Here is a 23,035-nt window from a genome sequence, read left to right on the forward strand (position 1 = left end):
TAAATCCCAGAAGAGAGGTGGGCTTTTTACTCCACAGATTCAGGGACCTCAGTTCCTCTCACTCTACTGTTCTGGACCTAGTAGGACAGGCCTCGTCTTTGTACTTAAGGCTGAGCAGTATGTCTGTGCTCCCACTAGCAGAAAGGGAAAAGACTGAGAAAGAGCCAGGAATGAAAGTACAATAGCATGTTATTGCCAATCGTTTAGTTCCCTAAACACAGCTATGTGTGGTACAATTAGGCTTCTAGCTGCCTATCAGGAATCACTTCAGGTACCACTGTTGTCATATATGAAGGAGAAAAGAGTGTTATAGGCAGTCAAAGCCCCACCAGCTAAGTGAGGATGTGATGGGAATTCGGATGACAGGCAGTTTCCTCATTGGGACAGACACAAGGAAGTTGTCATAAAAGAAACATTTCCTGAGCTGTGGGTCTTGAAGAATAAATAGGACACAATCATTCTAATAAGGTGGCAAATTACCCCCTTGGTGCAAAAAACAACTACCCAAGGGGCCGTAATTCAAACGCATGGGTGAAACTAAAGTCACATTCCATAGCTTTCCAGTCATGAAGTGCAACCAAAACACAACCACTGCAAATCTTCTGCCACACCCTCCACTAGATACCCACAACAGGCGAGGGCGGTTCAATTGCTCTCCCTTCTCCTCACTCTACTTCTTCCTTTGGTTGGTTGCTGCTTTGGTGCCTTCATGGACTACCAAGAAAAAAGAGATGTAAAAGCCTAGTACAAAATTGCTTGGTCTAGTCATGCACTGACTTTTAGTTTTCTAATATAAGAGAAGCATAACTGTTAGCTTTGTCTTGAATTACATTGTGTGTGTGTGTGTGTGTGCGCGCGCGCGCGCACATGAGCATGCAAGCAAATAAGCACACACTCTGGTGCGTCCATGCCACAATGCATATGTGAAGGTCAAATGACAACTTGTATTAGTCAATTCTCTCCTTCTGCCATGTGAATCCCAGTGATTGAACCCATTGTTGGGCTTGGCAAAAAGTATCTTTTCATACACTGAGCCATCTAGCAAGTCCTGGCTCACTCTGCTATGAGGAACTTTGATGGGTGCCCCGGGGCATTCCTGCTAAAAGGAACTTTCCTGAAGTTTCCCTGAGACAAAATTGTGGCCTCCAATGAGTCATAGAGTGGTCTAACTTTCTGTTGAGTCTCATTTTTTTCACCCAAGGGACACACTTATAACAGGCTCCTTTTTCTATGGCCCTATATCTTGTCTTTAAGAAATGCTGTCCATAACCACAGTGCCCCTTCTGTTTTTTTGTTTTGTTTTGTTTTGTTTTGTTTTTTGCTACCCCAAAAGCCATTAGCTTTCTCTAGGAGTTGCTGCATCCCCTTAGTTCCTGGGAGTATACACCAAGCTCTCTAGATGAAGGCCAACGTGAGTACCACAGGAGGAGTCGGGGAAGGTGGAAGTCAGCACAGTCAGGATTTTCCCATCTCTCCTGCTCACCTGTTCCATCTCCTCCTCTCTAGGCTAGCAGCAGGGGTATTTCTGCTGCCTGAAGCTCCTCTTGGACAAGCCAGGCACAGGGGGCCTAGCCCCTTTAAGCATTCAGGGGTGTTCTTGACCTTCTGATCCACCAGGGAACCTCAAAAAAAGCAGGAAGACTTTCTTTTTACATATGTTCTTAGCATACTCAATGGAATTATTTAAAAGAGGGGAGAAGGGAAGAATGAGAGGAAACAGGGGAAGGGCTAACAATCGAGATGTAATATGAATAAATTAATAAAATAAAGAAAGAAGAAAGAAATAAAACATGTATGAACCAGTTGGATTTGCCTTTAGGCTGTTCATTTGAAATGTACTTAAAATGTTCCCCCCTCCCATTAAAATAAAATAAATGTTGGGTAAAAAAAAAAAAAAGACAGGGATGAAGCTCAGTGGTAAAGTACTTTCCTAGTACATGTGATATCCTGGGTTTGATCTTCAGTAGAGGAAAAGAAAGAAAGAAAGAAAGAAAGAAAGAAAGAAAGAAAGAAAGAAAGAAAGAAAGAAAGAAAAAGAAAGAGAGAGAGAGAAAGAGGAAATTTTGTTTTGCAATGCTGCTTGTCCACTCATTGGCTCATTAGAATAGTGGGTCATTAAACCAGATGAGAAGTAGCCAGATGGGGTGGGGTGTGTTTGTAATCCTAGCCCTTGGGGCCAGAGGCAAGGGGGAATGCAAATTCAAAGGCCACATAGCTTACAACCTTGTTCCTCAATAAAGCCAAAACAAATCAATGATAACCGCCGCCCCCCCCACAGTAGTGGCGGCATATAGATATAATCGCAGTGCTCAGAAAGCTGTTGCGTTTGGATCAGGAATTCAAAATGAGCTTGGGCTGTGCATCAGGGCCCTGTCTCAAAGCCAATGTGGTTTACTGTCGTCAGCCACCACCCCTTCCCCTGCGGCCCTCTCTGTTCCTCCCCTGCCCACTGACATCTCAGGGACCATCACTCATCCCGAGCACCTACACTTTATGGGTCCCTGTCCTGGGTGCTGAGAGTACAAGGTTTATAAAGCAGATCAAATCTTGCCCCTTAAGGGTTTTTAGGGGAATGGGATAAAAAAAAAAAAAAAAAAAAAAAAACTGACAGGATTGTGTTGGTGTGTGATAAGTGCTCTGGTAAACCTCTTCCAGATGTGAAGATTCTCCATGTCAGAGCCTGGCGTCCTGGCAGCCAGCATTCTAGAGAGGAGGAGAATGGTGTGTAAACACAATTAGAACACAATGCGACCTAGTGAGTCAGATGGGTGTGTGTGCACAGAATGCTAAGTGACTCGCATGGCTTCGGGGCTTCCTGGGAAGAGTCCACAGACTTTCTGTTTAGACAGCACAGGATTGTGTTATCGAATAGGAGAAGATGGCTATCTTCAAGTGCAGCCTTCTGCCAGCCTTTCCCCCAGAGCCTCAGGCAGTTCCCACCCAGAGGATGGCTCCAGTTCAGCACTGGGGCCAGAAGTGAGACTGCACAAGGTGCCTTCTCCCAACAAAGGCAGCACTGCAGAGCAAAAGACCAAAGAAGAAACTGAAGAAAGGGCTCTATGATCAGTCCCTGAGACCTAGAGAGAAGGTAACCAGTCAGCTGCTCCCTCCCTGTGAGGCTGGGACCCAGCAGGGCGTGGGACCCTGGCAACACTCATAAAAGGTGCTACAGGAGTTGAAGTATTTGGAGTTGTAACTACAACACCTCTGAGCACCCTCCAGCCTGCCGCATCCACTAAAAACACCCACAGCTGGAAGAACCAGAACCATTCCAATTTGGACACATGTCCTAAGCGCTCTTGGCGTTCTCTTTCTCTCCTCCTATTTCCCTACCCCAAGAAGCCTTTGCCAACGCTTTCTCTATTGTCTCCTCTTCTGTCAGAGAGAGAAAATTTCCCCTTGACAGTTCACTCTGGATTATCCTGAACCTTCACTACAAGAGTGCGCTGCTCGGGCTGGAGAGATGGCTCAGTGGTTAAGAGTACCGACTGCTCTTCCGAAGGTCCTGAGTTCAATTCCCGGCACCCACATGGCAGCCCACAACTGTCTGATGCAGTTTTCTGGTGTGTAGATGTAATGTAGACAAAGTATCCATATACATTAAATAAATAAATTTAAAAAAATAGTGCGCTGCTCAGCCAGATTCAGAACCTACATAAAGGGCTTACCATTTCTGTATCCCAGGCCTCTCTCTCTTTCACTAGAGATGCTTCTCTCTACAGCCCAGCCCTTGTAGACATGGGCATATCACCCAAACATGATGTGGCGGTTTAAGTAAGAATTGCCCTCATAGGTTCATAGATTTGAGTACTTGGTCACCGGGAAGTGGCACCATTAGAAAGGCCTTACTGGAAGAAGTGTTTCACTGGGGATGGGCTTTAAGATTTCAAAAGCCCCTCCCAAGCCCGGAGTCTCTGTCGGCCTGCTTCCTTGAGATCTGGATGGAGAACTCTCGGCTACTTCTCCAGCGTACTGTCTGCCTGAACGCCGCCGAGCTTCCCGCAGTGATGAGAACGGACTAAGCCTTCAAAACCATAAGTCAGTCCCAACGAAACGCTTTCTCTTATGAGACTTGCCGTGGTCATGGTGTCTCTCCACGGCAATAGAACACTGACCAAACACATGATTCATAGAGTTCTACATGCCCTAGAGACAGTGCAAAGTCAAGGGATGGCCAATGACAGCTTAGCAAACTCAGCCTCAGGACTCTCGCTGAGGATGTGGTGGCGAAACTCCAGTGGGCAGGGGCAGGTCGTCGATGTGGGGCTCAATAGAGAATAAAGCCAGCACAGGAAGGAGGTGTGAGGTACCCTGCAGTGCTTGGGCTCCTGTGTAAACTTCCCTCAACGGTAGACTGTAACCTACAAGCTGAAGCTGAAAGGAGCTGGGTCCTCCCCTAAGTGGCTCTTGGTGGTGCTGTTTGTTATAGCAATGAAATGGAACCAGCGGACGGTCTGCCTTATTGTACTTCATAGTCATTTAGCCAGTGGGATGAAGTGTGGAACTCATGTCACTGGCATAGAAGAAATGACCATCATCCTGCCTCTTAATTCCCTAAATTCCGAAGTCCCTGAGCAAGTGGGTGACTGGTCCATCTTGAGGATGTCAAGGAGGGGACGGAACTTATTAGCCTGAGAGGAATACTGTTAGTGTCTATTTAAGTCCCTCAAGCCCTTCCATTCCACTGCCAGCATCTGGATGCCATACATGAGGATAAGTTATTTCTGGTTAGGGAAGGCTGCTCTGTCCTGGGCTAATGATAAACAGAAAAGATAGGGCCCCTCGGGCCCTGGGAATAGCCCTCAAAAAAACTACCTGGGACCGGTGTATCAATACCCCAGGTCTATTGCTCCTGGGAGGGTAATTCTGAGAAGTCTGGCTGCACCCTTTCCCAGAGTTCCTCAGAGAGGACACTGCAGTGGTAAATGGGGTCTGAAGGCACACATGAATCTCTTCATGTCCTTTCTTAGTCTTATGCTCAGGTCTCTAAAATAACTATGGGCTCAAGCTTTGCTTCCGGGGAAGCTCAAATCAAAACGTCAACCAACAAGGGACTAAATACAAAGACGAGAAGAAAGTCCATTGCAAAGCACTTGCCTCACAAGCTTAAGGACCTGTGCCCTATCTCTAGAGACCATGGAGGAGTTGGGCCTGGAGACACGTAACTATAATCCCAGAGATGGGAAGGCAGAGACAGAAGGACCTCTGGGGCTCGCTGACAAGCCAGCCAGCCTAAACAAATTGGCAAGCTGCAAGCCCAGCAAGAAAATGTCTCAAACAGCAAGGTAGATGGATGGCTCCTGAGGAGCAATACCGAAGGTGGGCCTCTGACCTCTACATATGCACACATGTGTGTACACATACAAGAAAGAGAGAGAGAGAGAGAGAGAGAGAGAGAGAGAGAGAGAGAGAGAGAGAGAGAGAGAGAGAGAGAGAGAGAGAGAGAAAATGTAAACTCTACAAAAATAAGAAGGCAGACTTAGTAAATCAGGGTGAAACTGGCCAAGGTGGGATGCCTGAGACAGGAGACTTCTCTGCCTATCTCTTAAGCTTTCCTCAGCAAGGTTTTGAGACGGAGCAGGGCAATCATAAGGACAATTCTAGAAGCCAGATGGGCAGTGCAGTTTTAGGAGCTGGGCATCTCCTGAGCTTTGTAGGTGTGGAGTGTGAGGGAGTAAGAGGGTGCAGTCTGTGGGTTAGGCAGATATGTGTAATGTGCTGGGGTGTGCTGCCACTAGCCTCTTTGCTTCCCCTCTGCACACATGGCAATGACGTTCTGTGCCACTCAGTCCTTTCATGCAGAAGGGAGAGAAATGAGGCCCCAGAGAGATGGAATAGGAGCTTTGAAGGCTGTGGTGCTCCATCTACCTGTCAGAAAAAAACCTTTAATAAAAAAAAAAAAAAAAAGGCAAGGGGGAGGTGTGCGGCAACAGCGACAGGGAGAAAAGGATGAAGTGTGAAAGCTTCTGGACCTGGCTCTGAACCAAAGCATCTTCAGTGCCGAGATAAAAGAGTGAAAATGGTCCGAAGCTGGGCCTCCCCTCTACTGTGCAGTGCCCCAGGCCAAGTAGAGCACTCACGTTCCTGCTCTGTTTCCAGAGAAGCTCCAGGGCTGCGTTAGTGAGGTAGAAAATCCCACCTCCCCCAGAAAGGGGTCCCCAGGAAACACAATCAGCCCCTCTAGTGTGTAGCATGGGGGTGGGGTGGGCGTAAGACAATGGATGGATGTCATATAGAATCCGTTTTTAACTTCTTCCCCAAAGTAAGCCACTGCATAGACTTTTCCAAGGCCCGGAATAATTACCCACCATCCCCAGAGAACATTCCGGAGAAGCACTTTTTGATTGTACCACCTCACCTCAGACAATAAAACAGAATTCCAAAACGGTTGTTGAAGTGGTCTAGAAAGTTGTAAAGAGAAGTCTGCAAGACCCAGGCAGCCTCCTCCTCACACCTTCTCATCAATGCCCAGGTATGATGTGCTTTTGGTGGAGGGCTTTGTGTTCAGCTTTGCTGAAGAACATTTGCTGATTAAAAAAAAAATTTTTTTTTAAGGAAACAAAGAAACTGTCAGGAATTCACTCAGCTCAAATACTGGCGCAGTTAACGCTCACTAAGTACTGAGATGTCCCAAGGACTCTCTGTTCACTAATCTTTAGTCTGCTTAACAGGCTGAGAGTGACTATCTTCCATCCTACTCTTGTTGGTCCCTGGATGAGCAGTGGGCAAGAGCAAGGGCCATGAGATTTGCTGGAATTATCTAACCACAGATTCTTACTTTGGCTAATGCCCCCCTCCCGCCTGAGTACCAAAGCCCTAACCTTAGGAATCTCTAAATGTTTCATTTTGTTTCGTTTCTTTTTTTTATTTTTTTTTTAGACATTTCATAACGGCTGGGTGTCATTTCATCTTGGGTAGGGTTGTATTGTTGCCACACTGGGGATTAAGCCCAGAGTTCCCTGAATGCTCTTCGAGCACTCTACATGAGCTGCATCCCTTCCCCCCTGTCACCTTTTATTTTGATAAAGCATCTTGCAGGCTCCCAAGGTGGCCCCAAAGTTGTGATCCTCTTGTCTCAGCCTCCTGAGAAGCTAGGATTACAGGTATGCACCGTGAGACCTAACTAATTGTACAAAATAATTGGTATTATTATGACATTTTCATGCATGTGTGTAATATACTCTTGATGGCCTCTCATCACCGCCTCCCCTGGGTCCCCTTCTTCCCAAGTAACTTCCCTTTTATGTTCTCACTGTTGCTTTTTAACCCAGGTTGTACGTTTAAAAGGAAGAATGTAAAATCTGTCTTTCTGAGTCTGGCTTACTTCACGAAACAAAGTGATCCCCAGCTCCATCCCTTTTCCACAAATGACATAATTTCATTCTTCTTTATGGCTGAGTAAAACTTAATCGTGTATTTATCAGTGCATGCTTTTATCTGGCAAAAGGGACTGGGCAGAAGTGGTTCAATTAAAGTGAGATGGGGATGTTATCAGGTTACCCAGGTGGGCCCTGAATATCAATGAGACACAGGGAGATTTAACAAAAGCGAGAAGGTAATGTGAACGTGAAGTAGAGACTAGAGTGACATTGCAAAAACATAAAGGCCAAAGCCAATGAGGATATAACGGCTAAAAGGACAGCCAATATTTTTGTCCCTGCCTCTATATCAATCAGACCCCAGGAGACAATGGGACACTTCTGAGAGAATTCTGTCACTTTATTAAGAGATTTAGAATAGAGAGAAACTGAAAAAAAAAGATTTATACTGAAACTTTTTAAAACCCACCTTTCTTTGTTTGTGAAAATCATTCTTTGAGTTTATAAGAGGAAGAACCCCCAAAGTCGCTGGCTCACTGCAGGCTTTGGTCACCGGAAATTCTGCAACTTATCTCCTAGGTTAACCCTATCTGATATGAGAACATCTCCAGCTGTCCTAAGGTTTCTGTTGTTGTGAAGAAACACCATGGCCAAGGCAACTCTTATAAAGGAAAACATTTCATTGGGGTTGCCTTACAGTATCAGTGGTTTAGTCCATTACTGTCATGGCTGGGAAACATGGTGGCATACAGGCCAGCGTGGTGCTGGAGACCGAGCTGAGAGTTCTATATTTTGTTCTGCAGGCAGCAGAAGGGGACTATGTACCACACTGAGTGGAACTTGAGTAAAAATATGAGACCTCAAAGCTGGTCCCCACAATGACACATTTCCTCCAACAAGGCCACACCTCCTCCAACAAGGCCACACCTACTCCAACAAGACCACACCTCCTCTAACAAGGCCACACCTCCTCCAACAAGACCACATTTCCTATAATGCCACTCCCTATGGGACAAGCACTCAAACACTAGTCCATGGAGGTAATACCTATTCAAATCACCACACTGTCCTTTTCAGAGATCCCCAGTCTCTCTCCCTCTTCATGTGGCCACAAAGCCCAGGATTGTTAAGAGCCACCAGAAGCAGAAAAAGACCAGAATGATTCTGCCACACAGCCTCCACAGGACCCGTGGATCTGCAGGCACATTGGCTTTGACTTAGTGAGACTGACTGCTGCTGCCTAGCCTCCCGGATGCATGTTGATTTGAGGCACAGGAAGTTAATGCAACCACCGGACTGTACTGCTTCCCAGAGGGGCAGGGCCTGACACTGGTCAGAAGGTGATGGAGCGAGAACTCAAGGCCACAGAGCTTTGCTCTTCCACTGGGCTCATACTCCTCCCTACCCTCACTCCCCAACCCCACCCCAGTCCTCTTCAGGGGCTCTGTACTTTGAACAATAAATGGTAGTTGGAGGTCTTCATTTTTCTCTTTTTCTGATTTGTGAGGTTGTTTCACAGTTTTGAAAAGCCGGGGTGGGGGGGAACTTCAAGTCCCACCATCCTTGGCTACCAAGTCCTTTCCCTGGAACTCATGAGGAAGACAAGAAGCAGCTGAAGGCAAACTCTGTCCCTTGCGTTGAGAGCCAATCTCTCTCCCACAGACAGACAGAAGCATCTATCTGCATTCAGACCTTTGAAGACTTTGAAGCATTCTCCCTCATTGAAGCTCACTTTTCTTGTTTTAAGACTGCTGTGTGAGGGGTTCCTAGGGAGGTGGCACAGTAGGTAAGAGCCTTTGCCATGCAAGCATGAGGACCTGCACTTGGATTCCCAAAACCCATGTCAGAAAGCATTAGGCTTGGATGCGCTTGGGAGTGATTAGGAACAGGAAAGTTGCCGTTTGCCACCCCGGGTGAGCACAAAGTTCAACAACCAACCTGTCACAGGGGAAAAAGGTGGATAAAGAGAGATGAGGACACCTAATGTCATGCTTTCTCTTCTGCATATGCATACACACACACACACATACACACACACACACACACACACACACTTAAATTTACTGTAAGGGGGTCTTTTTGAACTATGAAGCTTCTCAGGCCATATACATATAATTTCATGTCAAGAAGACATCCCAACTCCTAGATAATTACTAAAATCACTAAGGACAGTTTCCTTCAAACTGTACTTCCTGCGCAGTTACATCCCACAAGTGACAAGAGTATCAAGAGGAGTTGTTAAGTAGTGGCTGCCCTCAGAGAGACAGCACTTCACGGGAAGGCAACCAGAAAGTGAGCGAACAGCTGCACAGAGGTAAGCTATGAAGAGACAGGGCAGGACACAGCTTATCCTGAGGAAAACTGTGACAACACGTGTGTGGGAACAAGCAGGGGGTTGGAGACCAAAATGCAGCCGCTTCAAGGACATTTATAATAACTGCACACAGCATCCCGAGTACGGACATTGTTGCTTCCCTTTTAGTGACAAAAAGGGTTTGTCACTAACCCTTGTCCTTGAAGTGAGTGTCAGGCTCCCAGACACAACTGTCGCGGACTCCACCCCTGGCCTACACATAGGGCTCTAATTGTTCTCTGCAACCACCTGGCTGTCCTCGCGCCTGTTCATTCCCAGTGCCCGACACAGTGCACAGCACCGCTATACAGTGTATTCTTAGTCCCTGAAGCTCAGCTCTCAAAAGATAGCTCTCCTGTACCTTCTCCCAGCTCTGCCCTCTCAGCGAGACCCTCTTTCTTCCCCCATGCAGAGAGTAGAAGAACCGTGAGTTCCTCGGAGCTTCTAACTCCCCCTCCCAAGCCCCAAACACATTTTTTTAACTGATAATAAACAAACAACCTCATAGAAGCTACTCAACCTGCTCTTCCTTTCCACATCCCTCTCCAGGAGGCATCTATGAAAGGCAGACCTCAGTAGGTCATAAATATGCCTGGTGGCCACAAGTTCACAAGCAGGAGGCTTCCCTGCCCCTTGCAAGCCAGAGACAGAAGGACTCATTGCACTCTCTGTCGGGTCTCCTGAGGGCATCTCAACTGACTGAAAGGACAGGCCCCATTATCTGCCAGGATCCCACGGCCAGATTGTTGGCTAGCTAGACTTGACCCGAAGCCCAGGCTCGTCAGCCTCAGTTTCCACAGCAGGACCTTAGCAGTATCTCAGGGCCTCTCACAGTACCCTACAGAGAAAATGCTCTATAAATATTTATAAAACTAATGACTTTATTGCTGCCAGAGATGGGACAATCTCAGATTCCTCTCCCATGCTGAGATGATCTAGAAGGTAGCACATCAGGGATCCCCAACGGAGGGATCCCTCTCCTTCCCTCACTTGTCCCCACCCTGCTTCTCTCCCTTCTTCCTCCTCTGCTCATTGTAGCACTATCTCTTTGAGCCTCTTTCTCTCCCACTTTAGAACATCTTCCTTCTGGTCCTCTTGTTAGCAAGAGATGGCGTCTACTTTGGAAGCTGGTAGGAAAGCTGAGAGCAGACTTTCCAAAAGCAGCCTCTGCCTCAGTGCTTCTCAGCCTTCCTAACGCTGCACGACCCTTTAATACAGTTCCGACAGTCCTCATGATGTGCTGACCTCCAACCATACCATCATTTCATTGCTCCTTCATAACTGTCATTTTGCTTCTGTTATGAATTGTAATGAAAATATCTGATCTGTAAGGATTTTCAGTATCAAACTAAATAAACATCTCTGGCACTCCACAACTGATGATCATTTCATGGGTACCATTTATATTGTGAGTGGCAATGTTGGCTTTCCATCTCCCTGTGTGTAGTACCATTGCCGCAATCTTCCAATCAGAGCACAGTCCTTGCTAGCGCCCTCCTCCTCATCTCTACCCATCCTCCATCACCATCTCCATCATCATAAGAATAGCTCAGAAGCTCCAGGATCCTGTCAAATGCCTGCCAGGGAGCTGTCTGCTTATTACTCACTTACTTTAACTTTGAGGCTTCAATGTACTCTTTAGTTTGCTGTCAGCTCTTCAAGGAAAAGAATTTTGACGGGGCATTATGTTGAATTCCACAGGGGACATTTTTCACTTGCCTCCTTGGAGATCTGGCCTGTGGGTTGGGAATGGACCGTGACACAGTTACACTCTCTGGTTTTCAGCGGGGCCTCATAACTCACATTGTGATCTGTGATGTGTGCCAGGAGAGCTTGTGTTCCAACGGGGCATGTTAAATACAAGACATGAAAAGGTAATGGCAGTGGAGTCTCAGTCTGCAAAACTAATCAGGCATCCCTGAAGGGGTTGGCATTCTAACAGCAAAATATCTGGGAGGTTAGAGTGGGGGCGCAGTTAGGTATCCATGCATGGAAAGAGTTTCCAATCCCACTTTCCTCTGGCAGAAAGAAAAGCTGTCTGACAAAAGAGAACCCACATACAGCCAGAGATAGAAGTTGTACTGAATACATATAAAACTTTATGGTCAGGGGACCACCTAAAACCCAGCCAACATCAACAATCCACCACAATCACATCAGATGCACACACACATACTTGGTGTGTGTTCGAAAGTGTTCTAGTCGCAAGACAGTGCCTTTTCTTGGGGCGTGTAGCTCACATCTGATTCAAGAAGCCTGTCCTCCACACTGGCTGGCAGCATTTCTTCACCCATTTCCCTGGTTTGCTCTCAGCAGCTGTCCTCTTCTGCTCTAACTCTGGGGCTGCCTACTCCCTGGCCTGCTCCAGACAGACAACTTGAGTTTCTAAGACTCTTTCGAGTCCTTTCACCTACCCTGACCCTTCAGTTTTCTTATTTATAAAATGAATAAGACAGTGTGCTTTTAGTGTGGGCATGGTGAAAGTGTCCAGACTTTTGCCTCATGACAGTGCTTTGGCAGGTGATTGTGGGTAAGCAGCACAGCGATTGGCTCCTTCTGCTTCTGGGGAGTCCTGTGCATTTCTGATTATAATGTAATTGCATGAAACTATATGAAAACCAGGTACCCTAAAAGTAAATGTAAACTGCCACGTGATAACCAGTTCCACTTCTAAGATGTACTCAGATGAGTGGAAAATCAGGGCTCGGATTTCCATTTGCTGGCTGATGTTTGTAGCAAAATTAGTCAGATTGTTCATCTGTGTATAAAGAGGTATACAAAATTTGGCCTTCTGGATAAAGGGAAGTCTGATATAAGCGATAGCACTTTAAAGACATTCCACGAAAGGAGCTAACGCAGTCATTAAGGTACAAAATGCTACATAATTATACTTATACGAGACACCTGGAGTACCAGTAGCTTAGGAGTGATCAGGGATTGATGTGGAATCATTAATTATTGATTACTTGATTCAGAGTTTGTTGGTGGATGCTAAGGAATGTGGAAGAAGACGGTGGTGGAGGCTTGAGCCAGTGCAAAAGTATTTAATGACACTAAACAGCAGACCTAACAATGGCTAAGCTAGGAAGCTTATATATATATGTTTCCTGTAGTTTTTAACTTGTATATCATTTAGAAATGAAGGGAAAACTAACTGTTGGGTAAGGACAAATTCTAATATTGGGAAACTTGAGTTTTCTTTGGGACACACTTTTTCCATGAATATGAGTTATACTGTTGCAGAAGACAGGATAGGTTCTAGCCTGACTGAGCAGTGAGAAGATGGGTGGAGAGCAAGGTAGCTATTGTAAGTCAGTCTTTCCTACAGCACACTGGGAAATGACAGAGAAGCTCTAAGTCATGTCAGCCACACTCTCTCCTGGCGTGAGAAACAATTTTCAGATGCTCAAGCCAATCATCTATCATTACAGAAGAACTTCCTAGATGAGGCAGCTCGATCCCTATTTGCTTGTTTATGTTCAGTTGAGGCAGAATCTCACATACTCCAGGGAGCCTCGAACTCTGACTCCTGGGCTTGCCTTCACCTCCCAGGTTCTGAGATTACAGGCCTCTTTCACACCCCGGATCTCTTTATTTATTTAAAAAAATATGTTATATAAGATGCTGGAGAGGTGGGTCAGTGGTTTAGAGCCCCTGTTGCTCTTTAGAGGACCAGGGTTTGGTTCCCAGTGTCTTCAGGGTGACTCACAGCCATGCATAACTTGAGGGCCAAGAAGACTCAATTTCTTCTTCTCACATCTGTGGACACCAGCGTGCATGTGGCACACAAACATACATGGAAACAAAGCTCTCCTAAGATAAACACATCTAAAATTTAAAACAAAACATTATATATAAGGCATCAAGATAAATTCTGCCTTAAGGTTTGGAAAAGCAGTATGCCTGGCTCTGTCCACCCACAGATCAAGACGTGGCACACGACTGCTCGGGACAATGGGTAGCATGAACTAAGTGAGACCACCATTGACCAGACCCTGGCCACAGTCGTGCCAGGTTGGGCACCTGAGGAGTACCCACTTTGAGAGCAGGATTTGGTTAATTATTGAGACGGGTTTTATTATATGACAACAGGTTAACCTTGAACTCATTAACTTCCTGCCTCGTTCTTCCAGGTGCTACAATTATAAGCATGTGCCCCACACAGTCTTATATTGTCACCATGCTATATACTGGGCTCCTATAATTCCTAATGTTTTCATGTGTGTGTGTGTGTGTGTGTGTGTGTGTGTGTGCATGTGCGCGCAAGTTTGAGTGCGTGTCTATGTGTGACTGCGTGTGGAAGCCAAAGGCCAGCATCCTCAAGTGTTTTCAATGGTTTTTTTTTTCCTTTTTGAGACAGGGTCTCTGCATGTTCTGGAACTCACTAAGTGGGCTAAGCTATTTAGCCAAGTGAGCCCTTTGTTTCCACTTCTGCAGCACAGGGTTACAAAAACAGGCACCACTACACCTGGCCTTTGCTTCCGGTTTTGTTTTGTTTTGTTGTTTTATCGTGGGCTCCAGGCATAGAAATCAGGTCTTTGTGCTTTCAAGGGGTACATGGCCAAGCGAGCTCCCCAGCTTTTGTTTTCTCTGCTCTTTTTAAAAGGTCAAAAATGTGTTCTATTACTCACTTTAGTTTTTGCACTGTCTTCAGCTTCAGAACGAGAAATCTTTAAATTGTCATTTCATATAAAATTTCCCCACATGGTATTTGAAGGTCATTATTTAAGGGTGACTGTTGTTCCTAATGGCCTGGAAACAACATAGACATGCACTTCTCCATTTTAGGACAAGAAAAACAAGCCGTGTGTTTTCACAGAAGAATTCATCTTCTTCAGTTTCTGCAGCTAATTAAAATGTTTTGGTTCAAAAAGAAGGACTAAACCAGATTTCTGGGTCTACATTATCCAAAGGGTGGTGTCAGCCTAGAAGATCAATCATTTCTGTTCCTTCTCTCCATCCCCATTGGCACAAAGGCAAGTATCTAAAATAGTGAGTGCACATTAAGATGGATCTCCACAGTACCCCCATGAAATTATGGATTCAAACATAGAGAAATAGGGAAAGTTAGCTAAACATTCTCCTGGAGGTGGCAAATATGAAGCGGGAAGTGCAACTCCCCACCCCCGGCTATGGCAGACATCACCAAGGCCCACATGTGGCCTGAGATATTTCCTACACCACCACCACTGCCACCACCACGGCCGCCATGGCCGCTGCTGCCCACCACTAGAAACCATGACTGGGTGATTAGAGTTTCAATTATAATTTAATAATTTCCAATTAGGAGAACATCCAGACTTGCCCAAGGCCACTAGCAACTGACCTTAGCTAGGACTAGAACTCTTTCTCTGTAGGGTATCTTTTTTTAATCCATCCTATTAGGAACTCTGGGTCTTAATTGACAACGGCCCTGACTCTAGAAGAGCACAACAGAGTCTGACAAGGTGTATCATTCCTGCCTGTTTTTTATGGATCGGTGGAGCCCACAGAAACAGGTAAGGACAGACAGCAGAGCAACACTGCTCCTTCATTTACAGAGACATGGGGGAGCAAAGAGAAATTGAAAATATTTTCACAAATTCTGTGGAGCCTTCCTAACTGAACAATAAGGTCAAAAAAGACATCCCCTGCTAGCAACAGCTCACAACCGGACCAACTGCCTCACGACTTGCTCAGGGCCCCACGGTCTGGGCTTGGAAGTCATTCATAGAGGTCATGATCTTGAACCGGTCATGATCTTGAACCCTTTCTTTCTGGGTGCTGGAACTGGGGTGATGACCCAGTGGCCTATACGGAAACTTTGGTGGGACCTGGGATAGAAGAAGCCGATAATTAAGGGTCATACCTGCTTGTGGCTTCTAAGGAAACAGAATTCGTAGCTGTCACCACAGCAGCTCCAAGACCCAAGGTGGATGTGAGACCATGAGGGGAAGGCAAGAAGGAAGCTGGGTGACAAGGGAGCTCAAGCTGGGGGACTTTCTCCAGGTCCAGTTTATGGCCCCTGAGATTCAGAGTGGAAATGGGTGAGCAGCCTGGTGCTGTTCCAGAGACATGAAACCAAGGCCTTAGGGCTTCTGAAATGGGGGGGGGGGGGTTAGGGGGAGTCAAAAAGAGATTTTGAATGCCATTAATTTGTACCCAAGCATTCTCCACACCACATAAAGTGCCACCAAGCCATTCTCTTGAATAGAAAAGGCCTTCAAGATGCAAACAGAAGCCAGATGAGATCCTGGAGGAAAGGAAAGTTAGTGAGAGAAATTTAAAGAGGCAGGACAGTAAGACCAAATTTTCTCTTTTCAGAAAGGATCCATGTGGGGAGCTAGTCTCTCTAAAGGGATGGCTTAAGTCAGGCAAAGTCTCTCTCTCGCTGGAACTCAACTGGGAGATGCAGTGGCTGAAGGCAGCACAGTTTTCTCATGCCAATTTGGCAAAGGATGCCGGCTTGAAGGCCCAAGGGCATCTCATGCCAGCTTGTGCACAGCCCTTCACTTCGCCAATGCATTTCTCTGATTCTCAGAAAAGGAACAGTGACTTCTCAGGCTTCCTCGGTGCACTTGGTCATCTGTCCTTCTGGAGATGTCTGTCACCCTGGTGGGAAGGACCAGACACTACATAATAAGCCAGCATTCTGTGCACTTACTTGTTGGGCAGTCACACACTCTGTGTCACATTCATCTTGTCAGCATATCCTTCCCATGACACGTAATACTTCCACTTCTCAATAGAAACCTGAGGTTCAGAAAAGTTAGGGCCCTGACCTAAGACCCTGAGCTGGCAAACATGAGATCAGAACCCAGGCACGCATAATTCACTCTCAGGCTCTGATCAGGACTGTTTACTCAGCAATCACAACCACCACTATCCTGTCAAGAGTCAGTGTAGCCAGAGGCATCAGTATGTTGTCTCGTTTATTACTGAAATAGTTTTTTTAGAGTATTTGACGTCTACTAACTGAAACTGTGCAGCATTCTTGCCTATCTGGGAAGATGGGTGTTAATCCAGTTGATGTCCTTACAGGGTTTTTCAAGGCTTGTCAAGAGAAAGCACTGAGAATGAGAAAATAAGAAACTCTGTTCAACCTGAACACTAAATTTCCAACAGTCAGGAGTGAGGTTTATAGGCTGGATAGTCTGTTGCTGCCGCTCAGCTCTGCAAAGCAGCCATGTACTGGCTATGTGAGTGGAAGTGCCCGTGTTCCGGTGAAACCTCACTTAGAAAACAACACACCAGGATTTCCTTCCCCCTACTCTGAGTCTTGGTGTCCCCGACCTGCGGGTTCAGTTATTCGTGGAGTGGCGAGGAGGGTTGTGACCTGTGAATAAAGAATAGGCGAGAAAGAGGCACGGGTCCAGGAAAAACGTTGCTTATTGAGGGCCATTTATTGTAAGGGGGTATCCAAATTTAAAGTGAACTTCTGAGAGGGCGGGGGGGGGGGGGTGAGAAGGAATGCAGTGGAAAGTTACAAAATCTTCTGGGCCAGGCCCAAGGACAGCAGGTGTGGAGTGGGACGATTATACAGAAGTCTCGATACACCGAATGTCCTCTTTCTCAAGGTCAGGCTGGATCTTTGTGGTTGCCAGGCAGAATAATTATCTCAAGTATCCAGACAGCTGTGGCTTTCAGCCAGCAGGGCCTCTCAGCCACCGGGGCAAGTCAGGCAAGGTCCTATGGCTCCTGACATCTTGGAAAAAAGAAAGTGTTTGAGATGCCATGGCCTTGACCTGTAACAATTGATATCCCCAGATTCTGAGTGTGGCCCCAATTTCAAATGTTCTTCACAAAACTAAATGCCCCAATTTCTGCTCCTAAAGACACCATTACGACACTATTACACAGGACTTTACCCTAAGATTTTGTAGCTTAAAAACTCATAAATATGAGGATGGAAAACATCAGAGTACACATTTATCATGTGTGAGATCCAAAGTTTAATGCGAAGTGAAAGAGAAAGTGGAGTGGGAGAAGGACAGAGGGAAGAGAGAAAGAGAGACACTATTTTATCATTTCAGAGGGCCAAGAATCTCAGTATGGCTTAGCTAAGGCCTCTGCCTCTGTGTTGTCACAAAGGTACAATCAAGCTATCAGCTGGGGCACAGTCTTATTGGAAAGGGCTGAGACAGAGCTTCTGCCAAGTGCACTCTTCCAGTTCCTTGCCACGACATCCTCTCCATGTGGCAGCTTACAACAGAGCAACTGGCTCCCAGCAGGGTAAACAAGTAAAGGAACAAGGGAAGGCCAACAGGAGGGAAACTAGAGCCCTTTGATAACACCTGATTGATCTTAGGAGTAGCCCGCAGTTGCTTTTTCCACATGATACCTGCCAGAAATAAGTCATTTCATCCAAGCCACACTGAGGGAGGAGATTACAGGAGACCGAATTCCAGGAAGGTCTAAGCAGGAAGGCCAGTTAGAAGAGGATGTTGGCTTGGTTGGAGGTGGTGAAAATATAAAAGTCCACATCTTACTTTGACTGTAAGAAGTGAGATGCTACTCTAGAAGGCTTTGTTAGCCGAGCTTAATCAGTAAGTGTTCTGTTTGTAGTGGGCAACCTGAAAAGATGCTGAGAGCAAATCCTACCCTGGACTCCTTCAGTTAACGGACTGCAACACGCACAACAGTTGACCTCGTTAACTTGGAGACTATAGGTGCACGCCATTAATGGAAGACAGATTCAGAACAAATGAACAGGTTCATTTGAAGCTTGATCTTAGTTTGTGAAAGGAAAAAATTCAGAAATTCCAGAGCTGGATCCTCAGAAAAACTATAAAACAACTGGAAGAAAATTGATATCCTTGGGAGAAACCTGCATCTAATCTTAATGTAGCCTGGGGCATAAAGAGACCAAGAGATGTGGATCAGTGAATTTTCCCAATGCAGATGAACAGACTCAAATCAAACCCCACATCAGACAAGAGCTTCATCCTTAGGGAACAGGTTTTGTGGACAGCCCACTCACTGTAATCTCTCTCCATGTTCCCACATGCTTTGATAAGGCATTGCCCTTAAATAAAAGGATTTAGGATTAGTTTTTCCCATCTAACTCCCCTGGAAATCCACCTGAGTAAATGGGTTGGAGCCAAGAAAGCATCCTCAAACATTCAATGTAAAACAGGTTGAGACTTGGCCACAGCTGCCCCATTAGGCAGAGAAAAACACAAAGAACCAAATACTCTTTTAGTAATAAAATTCTATGTTCGAGTTGTTGGGGCCACTGCAAAGGGTTCAGACTGTCATTTGGGACTGTCCTTATGCACCAACTGCATGTCTGTGTTAAATCCTGTGTTCCTCATGAGCACCTGGCATCACAGACACTGTTCTCTCAGAGGCAAGAACTAAGCTTGACTTGCCTAAGAGCACGTGGCTTGTAAGAGCAAGGACCGTTTGCAACACCCAACCTCTTCCATGCTCCCGGCCTGCTCTTTCTCCGTGCTTTGTCTGTTTCTGATGTCCATCATTGGCACTCACTGAGTCCTGAATTAAATATTAGTCACACCCAGCCCACACTCTGCTCATCTTCACTCTGAGATTAAATGTCATCAGTGCATTGGGAAATAAGGGCACTGAAGTAAGTCAGAAATTGTGTCAGACACAGACTTGCCAAACAGGCACTGACTCTATGAAGCCGAGTTGGGAAAGTGACAGTGGCCTGTGCCTTCCAACTGGTCTAAGGACAAGCAGCAGCTTTAACATTTGGTAGCCACATAATCTCAGGGCAAATTCTTTAAAACGGGAGCAATAATTACATCTGTCTCATTAGGTTCGGTGGATGGTGTTATGATTAATATAATATATAAGAAAATAAGATGATAAGATAACAAGATGCCAGGCAACAGATATTATATTATGTGAGGTTGATTAAGTGAGTGTGGAGAGAGAAAGAATGGTGGAGGGGTACCCCAGAGAGACAGCGACAGAGACAAAATAAGAGGGAGAGGAGAGAGAAGAGGGGGTAGAGAGAGGGAGGCCACAGGACGGTTTGTCCTTTTATATAGCCCTGGGCAGGGCCACGCCCCCATGGCAGATAAGCAATGACATCACAGGTAGGCAGACTAGAACAAAACTCTACCAGATGGTAAATATGACAACTCATGACCAGGCAGCGACACAGGCCTGTAATCACAGCACTCTGGAGAATGAAACAGGAGAAGAGTCAGCTGGTGGCCAGCCTGGGCTACATAGTGAATTCCAGACCAACCTGGGCTACTATCTCAAAAGACAAAGGATGGGGAGAAGATGGGAGAGGAAGAGAACAAAAGGGAGAGGGTAGGAGGGGAGGGGGAGAAAGGAAAGTGACAAAAATCTTATGCTTTCTGAGAATAAGTGTCTCCCCCTCCCCAAAAGCCTTGAGGAACACTGAGAGAGAAGAGATGAAAAATACCCTAAGAGCCAGCAAGGTCAGAGGTGAACCACTGCGTTTATAAACTCATGGCAGTGTGTTTTCCTGTCTAAGACCTTTGCAAGAACAAGCCAGTCAACACTCCAGCATGGAGCAGGGAGGAGCTCACATACATCTACCCTTAAGTGAGGAGCAAGAATGCTGGAGCAGTGATTGGAAAAGGAGGCAAGAATATTAAGGCTCTTCATACAGACTACTATGCCAGTGTTTCAGTCCCAGCAGTGGCCCAGAGCGCATACTGAGTATCAGTGCTGATACTGAAATGATTGGAGAAATTCTTAAGATATTCATCCCTACCTTGGAAGAGGGCCTGCAGTTGCCATCACCCACTGCAACCAGCCAGCTCCTGCTTGAATCCGATGCTGTGGAATGCTTAAATTACCAACATTATAAAGGAAGTGACTTTGACTGAGAGTTGAGACTGTTGATCCATCAAAGTCTGGCAGGAGGAATTATTGGTGTTAAAGGTGCTAAAAATTAAAGAACTTCGAGAAAACACTCAGACAACAATCAAGCTTTTCCAGGAGTGCTGCCCTCATTCTACTGACAGAGTTGTTCTTATTGGAGGAAAACCTGATAGGGTGGTAGAGTGCATCAAGATCATCCTTGACCTTCTGAGACCTCTGAGTCTCCTATCAAAGGACGTGCATAGCCCTATGATCCCGACTTTTATGATGAAACTTATGATTATGGTGATTTTACCATGATGTTTGATGACCGACGTGGATGGCCTGCGGGAAAGAGGTGGTTTTGACAGAATGCCTCCTGGTCGGGGTGGACATCCCATGCCTCCTTGTAGAAGAGATTATGATGATATGAGCCCTCGTCGAGGACCTCCTCCACCTCCTCCTGGTTGAAGTAGCCGGGGTGGCAGCCGAGCCCGAAATCTTCCTCTTTCTCCACCCCCCTCCCCAGAGGAGGAGATCTAGTGGCTTATGACAGAAGAGGAAGGCCTGAAGACTACTATGATGGCATGGTTGGGTTCAGTGCTGATGAAACTTGGGACTCTGCAATTGACACATGGAGCCCACCAGAACAGCAAATGGCTTATGAACCACAGGGTGGTTCTGGATATGATTATTCCTATGCAGGGGGCCGTGGCTCATATGGTGATCTTGGCGGACCTATTATTACCACACAAGTAACTATTCCCAAAGATTTGGCTGGATCTATTATTGGCAAAGGTAGTCAGCGTATTAAACAAATCCGTCATGAGTCAGGAACATCAATCAAATTTGATTAACCTTTAGAAGGATCCGAAGATCGAATCATTACCATGACGACAGGGCCACAGGACCAGATACAGAACGCATAGTATTTGCAGCAGAACAGTGTGAAGCAGTATGCGAATGTTGAAGGATTCTAATGCAAGATATTTTTTCTTTTTTATATTGTGAAGCAGTCAGTATTCTGGAAAGTTTTTCTAAGACTAGTGAAGAACTGAAGGAGTCCTCCATCTTTTTTTTTTTTAATCTGCTTCTGTTTAAAAAGCCAACATTCCTCTGCTTCATAAGTGTTCTGCATTTGAGGTGTAGTGAAATCTTTGCTGTTGCCCAGATGTAATGTTTTAGTTCCTTACAAACAGGGTTGGGGGGAGGGCATGCAAACACTAACATTGAAATTTTGAAACAGCAGCAGAGTGAGGTGAATTTTATTTTTTGTTTGTTGTTGGTGGTTTTTTAAAAAATTCTCCCATGTAATTATTTTGAACACCTTGCTTTGTGGTCACTGTAACATTGGGGGTGGGACAGGGAGGGAAATAATAGTCCACATGTCCCTGGCATTTGTTCAGAGCAGTGTGCAGAATGTAATGTTTTATGATTTTTAAAATAAATTTAGTGAATCTTAAGAAAAAAAGATATGAGTGTTCAGCTTTAAACAGAATATTTGTACCATGCCCTACCCCAGCTCAGGGATCTTCCCAGCAAAGAGGGCAGAAAGACTACAAGAGACAGAAGTTGTAGAAACAGTGTTTTCTAGGTATAACACAACAGTTGCACATATAAACTTGCAGTGACTGTGGCAGGATGCACTAAACTATGTGAGTTCAGTTTAGCTAAAACTCTCACACAGAATAGGAGAGGTGAGCTTGATGTCCCACACCTAAATGAAGACCCATTAGCATTTGATAACTTCAAGCACAGATTGGCTACTCTCTAGGGCAAGTCCCACACCCAAGAATATTTGGGCAAAATAAATTGGATTCCGTGGGTTTAAAACAAAATAAAGGGGGAGAGAGAGAGAGAGAGAGAGAGAGAGAGAGAGAGAGAGAGAGAGAGAGAGAGAGAAGAAGAAGAAGAAGAAGAAGAAGAAGAGAAGAAGAAGAAGAGAAGAGAAAAGAGAAGAAGAAGAAGAGAGAAGAAGAAAAGAAGAAGAAGAGAAGAGAAGAAGAAGAAAAAGAAGAAGAAGAAGAAGAAGAAGAAGAAGAAGAAGAAGAGAGAGAGAGACAGGGAGAGAGAGAGAGAGAGAGTTTGGTGGGGAAGGATTGAGAGAAGGGATAAACATGATCAATCTATATCCCCAAAGAATTGATAAAAATAATTTAAATGCATATGATGAGGGGCTGGAGAGATGGCGCAGAAGTTAAGAGCACTTGTAGCTCTTACAAAGGATCTGAGGTTGGTTACCAGCACCTACATTGTGCCTAACGACCATGAGTAACTTTACTTTCTGGGTTCCAATATCTATTTCTGGCCTCCAAGAACAATGGGATATAGCTGGTGCACATATAGTCATGCAGAAAAAAAATCCATATATATAATTATATAGTATATATTGGATGGATGGGTGGATGGATGGACAGATTAGAAATAAGTCTTTTTTTAAAAAATGCTTCTGAGATGTGCTCTCTGCACAGATGCTTTGGTGCAGCACAGGATGGTTCCCTATAGGCACAGCACTGTTCAGCAGACCAAACGTGCTCATGCTGCAAACTGAGCCATCAAACTTGGCAGAGCACAGCTC

General features: G+C 45.6%; 1 pseudogene; it reads left to right on the forward strand.

The window, feature by feature from the left end:
* LOC127199049 (heterogeneous nuclear ribonucleoprotein K-like) overlaps positions 1-21,437 on the forward strand; it is an 80,071-nt pseudogene extending 58,634 nt beyond the window's left edge.
* The last annotated feature ends 1,598 nt before the right edge of the window (positions 21,438-23,035 follow it).

The sequence above is a fragment of the Acomys russatus genome, chromosome 2 (assembly GCF_903995435.1).
Source record: "Acomys russatus chromosome 2, mAcoRus1.1, whole genome shotgun sequence".
NCBI lineage: Eukaryota > Metazoa > Chordata > Mammalia > Rodentia > Muridae > Acomys > Acomys russatus.